Below are 12363 nucleotides of genomic sequence, written 5' to 3'. Positions count from 1 at the left end.
CAGGCAGCTTCACTCATGCTGCGTGGCTTTTCTTTCCAAATCTTTCAACTTTCGTTTATCTGCACACCGAAGTTTCAGACACTGCTAGCTAACATAAGAGATATCCAGTGCTACGTTTAGTTCAGGAAGCAATGCACGACATCTGGACCGCAATTAACCTAAAATCTATTACAGTGCCAGTGGCTGTTTTATGTGTGTTCATTTCGTATGAGGCACGGCCTAGCCTTCATTTAGCAGAAAAAGTGCTGTTTCGTTTGCCTTAAAGCTGCAAGCAGACCATAGCGTGACGACGTCACAATCACACAATCACACTTTTTGGAAAGGTAAACATCCCTGGACTCCCCCTCAACCCCCCAGCAGTCCGTCCGAGCTCCACCTTCTCACGTTTAACGGTTCAGTCAGTGTATCGCCAATCTAAATTGCTGGTTTTTCCTCCAGTTAATGTCATGTTGTGATGTCTGTCAGGTAAAGTGCCTCTTTGCCATCAGAAATCTGGTTCACTCCAACCAACTAAAGCCTTCTTCGTTATTAATAACACAGTGCACCTAATGTTGCTGAGCTCAATTCTTTAAGTGTGATATGATATGGCATTTATAATGCCCCTATACACAAGTGTTTCAAGTACCTGACATAATTTGACCAATCACCACATGGTAACAATAATAGTAATTATAATAATAACTTCTATTTAAATCATGCTTTCTTTTATCCAAATCGAAGAACATAGTCTAGAAGTCATATTTCCGACTACGACTGTCAGTACTAGTCACTCTTAAGCTTAAGGTGCCGCCGTGCCAACCGTGCAGAACGCGCTCGCTGATGTTACTGTGATTCTGCGAAAAATGTTGTGGCCCTGCCCTGGGCCCTGTGTGTGGAATGGATGGATCAATCTTTCTTACCTGATTTTTGTCACACGTCGTGTAGTGTCTCAGGTGTAGGTAGTTGTGGCGCCACTGCAGCCTGTCTACCTATGCCTGTTGTCGTTTTGCTGCTGCTGCTGGGCTCAGGGCTTGGGACTCACTCACTTCGGATGGTCGGTCACTGTCTTCGGGACGGGTCTGCTCCTGCTGCTGCCTGCTGGCTGTGGCTTTGCTGCGGTGCATGTCCGTCCTCCTCTCCTCACCTCGTCGTCAGACTCTTTACTCACTGACTCACGTCAGAAGTCAAGTTGGCAGTTGGCACTGGCTGCTGCCCCCGTGGACTCGTGGGGTTGGGTGGGTGGCCTGGCCTCCTGCCTCAGTCAGTTCTGCAGCTGCCTGCCTAGCTGTGTTGTGCCCACAAAATAATGCCCAGGGTGAGCAGGGGAGGCCCACTGTATCCTATTAGTGACTCAGAGTAGAGAGTCACATGTCCTACTCCTGCACTGCCACTGACTTAATTGTGGCGGCACAGAGTCTGTGTCGGCCCCCCAGCCCCAGGCACAAGTTGCTTTCAACTTTGCAGAGCAACAACAAATTCGATGTTGTTAGTTCCTGCAAAGTTGAAAGGAACTTGTTGTGAACTTACTCATACCTGTCCCCGGGCCCCAGCCCCGCCCGGCAGGCGTCTGTCTGTCTGCAGCCCCAGGAGCTCTCACAGTAGCAGCACTAGGGGTCCGCTGGGTTCTGTGTTCATATAATTAACACTTTATGTCTTACTTTAGCACAAATGGCCACCACGGGCCAGGCCACCACGGTGGCCCGCTGCGCCATCGCTGGCCTCCTGGCGGCGGCCGGCCCTTGATCATGCATCATGCATGCATGCATCTGCAATTTGCAATTGCAATGCAAATCATCAAAGCAAGGTAACAACGTGTGTGTTGTTGTTACCTTGCTTTAATGAATAATTTGCTCCCTCCTCCTGCAGGTCATTCAACAGCACCACCAGGCAGCTCCCAGGCTCTGTCCAGCCCGCCCCTGCCCCTCGGCCATGGCTGGAAGAAACCCCCTCCTCACCCCGCCCCCCTGCCACCCTGAGAGAGTGTCACTTTCCTTTCCGGGCCAGCGCCCAGCCCCGTGCCTCAGGCGAGCAGCTGCTAGGGCCATGCGGCCCAGCCCCATAGGCCGCCACGGGCACCCACTGTCATCATCTTCAAAATGTAATTTATAAAAATTGTCCCGCTTGTGCCGCGCGGCCCGCAGCAGACACTGAGTCGCGCTGCATATCTATGACTTAAACATTTCACCGGCAAGATATCTATAACTTAATCATTTCACCAGCAAAAAAAATGGCCCTGGGTGGCCTGATGAAAAACTGGCCCCCCAGGTCCTCAAAGGTCATCGGCCAGTGGCCGATGGGCCGATGGGGCTAGTCCAACCCTGCATTACAGCCTGCAGAACCATCAGTGGTGGAGCAACCCTAGTGGCTATGCAAGTTACTGCAGCAGCGGCTTATGATAAACACTGTGGCCATGGTTGGGCGCAGCATCACACGAAAGCTTACAGGCGTGTCCAGCTGACTGGATGCCATTAACCAGGCAGGAAAAGACATTAACCTGAACTTTTCCAGGCTGGACACCACCATGGAGACCATTACTGAGGCACGCATGGGAGCGTCGGGGAGATTCGATCAGCTGTTGACATTGCATGGCGCACCCATGAGGAGACCCGAGATGGTGGATAGGGACATGCAGGTCACTGACACTCTGCCCTGTGTGGCCCAACCTACAGGCAGGTCAACCACTCGCAAGTGTGCCACTCATCCCAGAGGCAGCCAAGTCATTGGGGAGGAAGACAGCTTGGCCTCCCTGGCATCACAGGCTGAGCCACAGACCAAAAGGTTAGGCGGGAGGCACATGAAGCACCCCAACTCCCACCTAGGACTCACCTCATTCCTCTCCTCCTTCCCCCACACCCGGTCACCCCTGATACCCATGCCACCAAAACCTGAACACCCACTCCAGCACAGTACCATCAAATACACCCCTACACATCCTCCATTGCCCTTTGTATAGCACCACACACTGGCACGTAATGACTTCATGTAATGCATAAAATTAAAAACAAATCACCACCAACTCTCGTCTGACATGACTTGCAAGATACGGAGACATGGCCTGCCAATGTGTGGAGGACATTTGTGAATGTGTAAGCGGAGGGCTGGGGCTAGACACATTGTGAACATGTTGTCACAACTATGCACGTACATTGCACATATTACATGACTACACACATCGACCTGCACAAAGTCAATGGACCATGTACCTCTAAGTTGTTCCAGCAGTTGGCATGCCTCCATTCAACACACCCACACATAAGTCCTGTCAGATTGAATTCTGAGCAGTATTGCAGTCCCATCCCTGCTTAAAGCAACATCAGTATACCGATCACCGACATACACACACCTGCCTTAAGCATATAGGCTGAGCAAGCCCAATGCGACACACAGGAGTGACCCACCAGTGTCCACGTCCACTGCAAGTAACATTTCCACATGCAAGGGAGCACACCATGCAGTCAACAGTCACATTTCACATGTGCCACACACACCTGTAACAGGAGCATGATACATGTGCATACATGGAGATGCAGGATATGCCATACATATTATGCAAACATCGAATACATATGCCTGCAAAGTTACACAAACATGTGTCATGCACACAAAGTCAGAGCCACAAATTGTGCAGACCGGACACACAGACAGCACACACAGCAATCCAGGCCTCAGCAAACACTGCAACGACTGACGTCCCACAATGGAAATGTCATCATTCCGAACATACATTAGTCGTCCTGTGTCACAGAGCTATCATATACATGACATTCACAGTGAAAGCAAACACACCCAGCCAATACTAACTGTGAGCACCCTGAGTGGATATGATGCCAATCACGCCAGGCATAAACACCAGTGGGCATTGTCTGCTGCACAACACATCATGGACATGTAACACTTGATGGCACGACTCATCGGTACACAGGACACATGTAGATAGAGTTACAGAATTTCACACATGTGCACATGTATGTACATTGCATCACATTCCTGATTGGCGGGGTCAAGCTGTCCCCAGCATGTGCGCAGCTTGCCTAGTGAAGGGCACTGTCATGTCTTTTCATTGTGTGCAACATCAACCTCTGCCTCCTAGTAGAGATGGAGCATACAGCTGGGACACAGACATGCCAACACAGGTGCGCATACCCTTGGGCATCTGTATATGGGAGTGTGTGTACGCTCCCATCCTTGCATGGCAAAGTCCATGCTCCCTGCATACCCCACTCCCAGTACATGTGTATAAGCCATGAAAGCACCCAGCTGGATGCAGATTACATGCCAACCTCTGGCTCAGTCTGGCACAGTGGCAGCAGTCAGTGAGGGTTCCCACCAACCATAAGCCTCCCTCATCATATGAAGGCTGACTGTGACACGACACCTGGTTGACAAATGACATGGAAGGAAGCTGGAGACGCAGTGAAGGCAGGGCTGACACAGACCAACAGGAGGGACCCTTCGGTCTGCGCAGGAGAGTGACGAGGAGCAGGGTCAGCCAGCCCACCATAACGGACGCATGCGCCTCTACCACCAGAGGCGTCCTTGAGGAGGGTACACCACGGGCGAGCAGGACACCGTCTGGCCCACTGTCACTGTGCACCATGTCCTGCACAACGTCCCCACTGACCTAGCTGAGGACAACATGGGTTCTCCAACGCATGACCTCCACCAACTCCGGAGGAGGAGGATGGGGACCTCCAGTTACATGGGACCTGTGGAGTCCACCTGCCTCCCTGCCAGCTATGACTGCTCCCACCTGCAGTTGGCACCTACCCCCTGACCCCAACACCACCGGCGGACAATACTCCATCTTCCAGGGAGGTGGAGGGGAGACTCCTCTCCACCTCCGTGGTTGCGAAACCCCAACTTCACCCAACAGGAGGTGGAGGTCTTGAGGACAGTGGTGCTCATAGAATATGGGCACTTCACCAGTCGCAGCTTGCTGCACACTGAGGTGGAAGCAAATTCTAGGCCAAGATAGCAAGGCCCATCAGCGCACTTGATGTCTACCAGCGCAACACCAAGCAGGTGAAGAAGCACTGGGACGACCTCAGGCGGATCACTGGTATCAAGGCATAGAAGTTGCTGGAAGCAGGCCAGATGTCCGATCCTGGTCCATGTGACGTGGCCACATCAGACTCCGGGTCCTACAGCAGATTTTACCAGAGGACTGCCAAAGTGTCCGATTAACAGGCACCTGCATATGCCTGGTAGGTGTACTTGTGTTTATCAGCCACTATATCCTGTTGATGTATATTGTGACATGCCTATAGTTGTGCTGGTGTGCGTGCCACATGCATGTCCTCACAACACCCAATGCAGGGTATCATTGGCTTGGTGTCTGCATGTACAAATGGGTCTGGTTCTGTTGCCCTGTAGACTAACTGTGTGTGCCACATGTATGTGATGTACATTCCTTGGTGTGTGCCTTGCCTCATGTGCCCTTTTTTCCTCTCTTGCAGCCTCCGTTTAAAGTAATCCCATGGCCCAGGACAACACCACTGTGTCAGAGCTGCAACCCACCCACAGGACGCACACAAGGAGGGGTATGGCGGAGATGGAGTTGTCAGAGGTGGATGCCCAGGTGTGGCATGAGGTGATACAGGAGTGGGAGCTGACAGGGTATGCAGGGTTATGGATCCCCCTTGGGAGTACTTTAGTCCTATCTGCTGCATCAGATTTGCAACCTCCTGCTCCACCTGACCCCCGTCTGTGTGTCCCCCAACCAGCTGGCGGAGGCCAGCTCCACTTCCTGGACTGTCTCATGACCTGTTCCCGATTGACACTTGCGCCCCTTCCAGAGCTTGGCCCAACATGAGTGTGCATTAAATGTATCCCTCCTGCTGCCCTGCATCGGGCACACCCGTCTCCTGCAACACTTGCAGGGAAGGGGCCCCTTATGCCCATTGCGCTACCCAGACTATCTGTGCAGGCTGCAGCTCACCCACCCATGGCGCTAACTGGACCCGCCCCAGCGATCGCTGCCACAGCACCTTCATGAGACCAGCCGGCTGTCACCAGGGCTCAGGCCTCGACACCTGGAGGTGGCAGCATGGACTACAATGAAGAGTTGTTGGGAGTCCAGCAGGGCATCAGGGTGGACTTGCAGGTGGTTGCAAGGTAGGTGAGGGAATCAGGGGCGCGACAGTTCCAACAACAGAGGGCATTGAGAGAAGAGGTTGCAGGGATGAGAGCAGAATTGTGGGCAGACAGTGGAGAATTGAAGGCGATCAAGGATGCTGTCTGTGTCATCCAACAACATCTGTTACTGACACAGACAGCCCCTTTGCCTCACAGGTCCACTGCACTTTTGGCCACTTCAACTCCTCCTATGCCCGAGGGTGGCCAGCGGGGTAATGCAGCAGGCACCTCCTTTTCCTTTATCCCACAAACCCAGTGGCACCTGCATTGCAAGGTGAAGGAAAAGGAGGTTGAAGTGGTAGTCAGGGGGGGGCAATGAATCCGAGGGGCGCAGTGGGAGAACACTGATTGTTTTTAATTTCCCCTATTTTTTTTCCAACATTATTTTTATTATTTTTGGCATAACAAGCTATGCAAATCTTCAAATGTTATATATTTTTCGCACTTGTTATAGCATTTAAGAGAAGAAAACAGTACTGAACATAACCGGATCATTGTAAATCATGAATTTCCTTCAAAAATAAAATCACTAATAACAACTGGAGGAGGGGGCAAGGGGGCAGGGAAAAGGAGCTGTGTGTATATTAGGAACAGAAGACTGCTTATTTCAACGTTGGCGTAACATCAAAGTCTCAGTAAAACTCTGCAACTGGGCTTAGGATGGGTTCCTTTGGCAGAGGCCCTTCCAGGTTAGTGTCTCTAGTCTGTTTAGCTTTTAGCGACTTGGAGCTATGCAGGAGCCTTTTCGCACATCGACCCTGTATTATGTCTCGTTCTTTTCAGTCCTGGGATTCCATCCAGCGCGGTGTCGGGGTCTGTCTTGCCATACCAGGGAATTGCTACACATAGTCCAGGAAGGGGGCCCAGGTACGTTCAAATTTGGGCCTATTGCCTAGTCTGATGGCCGTAACTTTCTTGGCTGCTACGATTTCCCAGCATTTGGACCACCACATTTGCGTGGACGGACCCTCCGGATTTTTCCAAAGTCTAGCGATAACAATTTTGGCGGCTGTGAGGAGATGGGAGCAGAGGTCCGCCAGGCAGCCTGTTAAGGGGAATTGGCCATCTACTGTCGCCCCCAGCAGCACGATTCCCGGGTCCCAGGGTATAGTGAGCCCGGTGATAGCTTTGATCTGTTCCATGATATTCTTCCAGAATTGGGTGGCTTTCGGGCAAGTCCAAAAAAGGTGGAACAGGGTTCCCCGGTCTGGACATCCCCTCCAGCACTGAGCGGGAATGGCTGAGTTGCACTTGTTTAGGATTACGTGGGTGCGGTACCATCTTTAAACGCACTTTCTTTGTTTGTCACACATTTTGAACTTTTTTGTGCGCGGGATCAGATGTGGTGCCATTCCTCGGTTTCAATCGGTCTTCCGATATCTTCTTCCCATTTTAGCATATATGGCTCTTTTTTGGTGGGGTCTGATCTGCCCAGCATTTTGTACAGCGTGGAGATTTTCCCCCTAGGGGGTTTGCCGAAAGGGTGAGTTCTAATGTCGTTAGCTCTCTGCTGCCATGTTTCCTGACCTGCTCGTTCGATAGCCAATGCCTCAGTTGCGTTTAGCGAAACCTTTCAGATTCCGGGATCTTAAATTTTGTTTTGCACTCCTCGAAGTTTAGTGGGCGGCCATTCTCAAAAAAGTTTGCCATGGTCTCTAAGCCCCCAGCTCTCCACTCCACAAACTGATTTGGTGCGGTCCCCTGACAGAAGTCTGGGTTGTCCCAGATTGGTGTAAGGGGACCCGTTGTACTACAACAGTTCCATAGGCGGGCTGCCTTTTTCCAACTAGCCACTGTGTTCCTCGTTGATGGTAGAGGGCCCAAGTCTTGGGTCCCCTTGGGTTCTTTGCGGTGGGGCAGCGATTCGATCGGAGTCTTGCTCCAATCTTCTTCCAATTGTAGCTACCGGGGGCGGTTGACACGAAGCTTCCAGGCGAATGCTGGGGCTAGCTGAGCTGCGAGACAGTACCTTGCTACGTCTGGGACTCCTAGGCCACCCAGTGCGGCACTCCGGAGCATGATGCGTTTCGGGATACGTGATTTCTTTCCTTCCCAGACGAGGTTCAATATTTCCCCTTGCAGCTTTCGTAGGGCCTTTTCCCCGGATCGTCACTGGCAGGGCCTGTGCGAAGTACAGCAGCCGTGGGGTTAAATTTAGTTTTATCGCCGTGATCTGGCCAAATCATGAGATTTCTTGTTTTCTCCAGCGTCCAATGCCTTTTTTCAATTCTCTGAATAGTCCGGGAAGTTTGTCTTGTACAGCTTCTCCGTTTTGTTGGGTAGTTGAACTCCTAGGTAGGTGATGTTACTTTTTGCCCAAGGGATCTGAAGCTCAGGTTCCAGTGTGGTCTTGAGCTTTCTTGGAATGTTGATGCCCATTGCCACCGATTTGGAGATATTAATTGTGAACCCTGAGGCTACTCAGAATTCTTCGAGGGTCTGCCATAGGGCTCTTATGGATTCTGTCATCTGGGTGAGTGTGAGCAGCACAACGTCCGCATATAGGGCTATTTTGTAGGATTCCCTTTTGATAGTGAGCCCGTGTATTGATGGGTTCAGGCGGACCCTGTCCGCGAATGGCTCCATTGATAGGGCAAAGATGAGAGGGGAGAGTGGGCATCCCTGTCTCGTGCCTCTGGTTATGTTGATTTTGCCGGATTTGGCCCCATTTAGGCGCAGTCTCGTGGAGGGGCTTTGGTAGACGGCTAGGACCCATTTTACAAAGTTTGGGCCAAAGCCAAAATGTCATAGGGTTTCCTTCACATAGCCCCAGTCAAGCATGTCAAATGCCTTGTGCGCGTCCAAGGAGAGGACTGTCAGATTCGATCCCATCCTGTTTGCTGAGTCTATAATGTTGATGGTTCTGCGGATATTGTCCTTGGTGGCCCGCCCGGGGATAAAGCCTGCTTGGTCTGGGTGGATGATCTCTGGGAGGAGCGGAGCAAGCCTGTTTGCCAATATTTTGGCGAATATTTTCACATCGTTATTTATGATGCGCATTGTGCCTATATGATGCGCATTGTGTTCGGTCTTTCCCAGGTTTCGGAATCAGCACCGTTATAGATTTGTTCATGGACGCCGTAGTGGAGCCAGTGGAGAGGAATGAGTTGTATAGGTTTGCCAGATGGGGTGCTAACAGGTGAGCAAACTTCTTGTAGAATTTTGAGGTCAGCCCGTCCGGCCCGGGCGTAGTATTTTTCAGATGGCGGATCGTTTTGCTTACTTCCTCCGCTGAGATTGGGCCCTCCAGGTCAGGCATTAGGGGAGGGGACTGTGTCTTAGAGATTGGGGCCAAGAATTGAGCGATGGCCGGGCCTGGTGTCGAAGGTCCTGCCATGATTTCCTTGTGATGCTGAACCATTATCTCAAGCTTTTCTGAGTCCAGGTGGTGTAGGGAGCCATTTTTGTCAAGCAGGGCTTGGATGTAGTTCCTGGTTTGAAGCTTTTCAATTTGTGTGCTAGGTGCCGGTTCGCTTTGTTGCTATTAAGGTAATAAAACTGCTTAGTATAGGTTAATGCTCTGGCGGCACAATCTGCTAGGTGCATCTCCAGCTCTTTTTTTGCTCTTTTTAGTTCTCGGTTAGTTGTTTTCGTGTGTTTAAGCTTGTTTTCCAGTTCTACTTGTTTTTTCTCCAGCTTTCGTTGCTTCAGCAGATTTTGACGCCTGAGTCTGGCTGTAGTATCCATTGCCACCCCTCGGATCACCGGTTTCATGGCGTCCCACACTGTTGCCATAGAAGAGTCTGGGGTTGTGTTTTCAGTGAAGTAATTCTGAATTGCCTCAGCGAGGTCAGAGCTGGCCGCTACATCGATAAGGATGTGGTCTTGCATTTTCCATTGCCGTTGGGTAGTGTCACATCCCTAGGAGTTCCCGTTGTTCCCGATGTCACCCCCCAAAGTCCCAGACCCCATACCTCCACTATGCCCCATCTGCAGGCTCGGATCCGGGACCCACCGCTGCCTTCCTCCCGTGTTCCAGGGCGACAGCGACAACAGCCAGCCCACCGCCGCAGATGCCCGCTCCATTGGCGTATTCCGTGGCGACTGCGGGATCGGCCTCGTTTCCTGCTTCCGCATCACGTGGCCGACACCTCCCGCTCACGTGTAACAACAACACAATCACGTGATGCGGGCGCGGACCACGTGACCGGAAGACAAACGTAGCGCCGCTACTTAAACGGTCGGATACGAGTGTTCAGTGCTTCACAGCTGTTCTCGTGACTACTGTTTGGCGCTACGTTCATTATTGTTTTGGCTCACTTGGAATTCGACCTTGGATTGTTTCACGGACTGTTTTTGGATTGCCCTGTGTTCTGGCTCTTGGATATTGGAACTCTGGTTACGAATCACGACTGCCTTTGGTCTTCCATTCTGATACTCGTCTTGGTTTTGCTTTTCCTGGACCTCTTGGTGGACTCCATCAACAGGTGGGGCCCTGTGCCTTCGGGGACTTCACCTCCCCTCTTGGGAGGAACATCCTGCATCGGAGGCGAGGCACTGGTGGGTCCCGGAACCCCTCACTAGGTTCAACTGAACTGCATCTATCAGCCATTGGTAAGACCGTTCCTTTCTTGTTGTTTGGTTTGTGATTATTGTTGTGGCTAGTTACTTAACCGGTGTTTATTTGCAGTGGCCCAGGGGTTCCCAGAAGTCTGTGGCTCCGGAAGACCATCCCCCACCTGTGGCCTCAAGGGCTGTACAGAGAGTGCATTTGTAGTCTCTCTGTGTGGCACTTGTGGACGGAGGTATCCTCGTTCTACACGACAGTCAAGACACAACAGACTATGAATCCATCCTGTCGTGTAGGTGATGGAGGGGGCCGCGGAAGAACCCTTGGCTACTATGGTCCAAGCCATAACCGTGTTACGTGCAGACATGGCCGCAGCAAACACTGCCATTCACCAATGGTTAGACTACCTCCAGAGTATCAGACACCCTCTGCCTCCTGATTTGGAATCCGTGGGTGCCCCTCCTGCTCCACAGATAGCCCCTCCTCCGGTTCCAATCCCTCAGAATCCCATGCCTATAGTACTTCCTGCTCCTTTCCCTTTGGCCGCCCCAGAAAGGTATCATGGGGACCCCATCAAGTTTAGGACGTTCGTCAATCAGTGCAAACTGCACTTTTTGTGTATACCCCAGGCCTTCCTAGACTCAACTGCAAAAGCCGCCTTCACCCTATCAAATTTGGCGGGCATAGCTGCCACTTGGGCTAATCCCCTCCTGGAAAACAACAGCCCGGTTCTTTATGATTTCGACTTGCTGATCACAGAGATGGCCCAAGTATTTGATACCCGCCATAAGGTGCAGTCCCGAGACTTGGAACTATTGGATCTGGGACAAGGTAGGGGGTCTTTGATTGAGTACATTACCAAGTTCAATCAACTTGCAGCAGAAACTTCATGGCCTGAAAGTAAAAAGGCCATTGTTTTTTTACAGGGGTCTGAACAATGTCATGAAGGACGCACTTGCCGTAATCCTTGCTTTGCCCACGGCGTACCATGATCTGGTGTATCTGGCATTACAGGTGGATGCTAGGCGTTCAGAACGCAGAGCCGAGGCCGGTTCTGCTTCCGCGTCAGTGCCATCCTCCACCTCTACTGCCTCCAGCTCCAATCAGGAACATATGCAAGTAGGGGGCATACGTAGTCCAATCACACCCTCAGAGAGGGAGCGCAGGAGGGTGGACAATGCATGCTATTACTGTGGTCTGACTGGCCACTATGTTAAGGAATGCCCCCGCCGGCCAAAACCGAAAACGCCGGGTTTTCGGAATGCTCGACCCTAGACCCGGGGACTGGGTCGAGCACCGTCCCTCTCACCCCGGATCCGACACCTGCCTTTGGCCGTATCCCGCCCATACGTTTACGAGCCATGCTCCAACCCACACCTGAGGTCTCACACCCGGTCACGATCATCCTTGACTCCGGGGCTACGGGTAATTACATCAATATTACGCTTGCCCACACACTCAACCTGCCCCTTCTGACTAAAACCAGGCCGGAACCGGATCAGGCAGTGGATGGTACATCCCTGATATCCGGGCCCATTAAACAGCAGACGGCTCCTATGCTTCTTACTATTCAAGACACACACAAAGAAACCCTAAGTTTCGATCTCATTGCCATGCCCCAGTTCGGCCTAATATTGGGGATCCCCTGGCTCCACGAGCATAACCCGCTGATAAACTGGAAGACGGGCTGAGTTCACTTTGAGTCAGAGTTATGCCAATGCTTCTGTCTTCCTGCAAAC

The sequence above is a fragment of the Ambystoma mexicanum genome, chromosome 5q, assembly GCF_040938575.1.
Source record: "Ambystoma mexicanum isolate Mex_15411 chromosome 5q, UKY_AmexF1_1, whole genome shotgun sequence".
NCBI classification, from domain to species: domain Eukaryota; kingdom Metazoa; phylum Chordata; class Amphibia; order Caudata; family Ambystomatidae; genus Ambystoma; species Ambystoma mexicanum.
This window is presented reverse-complemented; position numbering follows the sequence as displayed.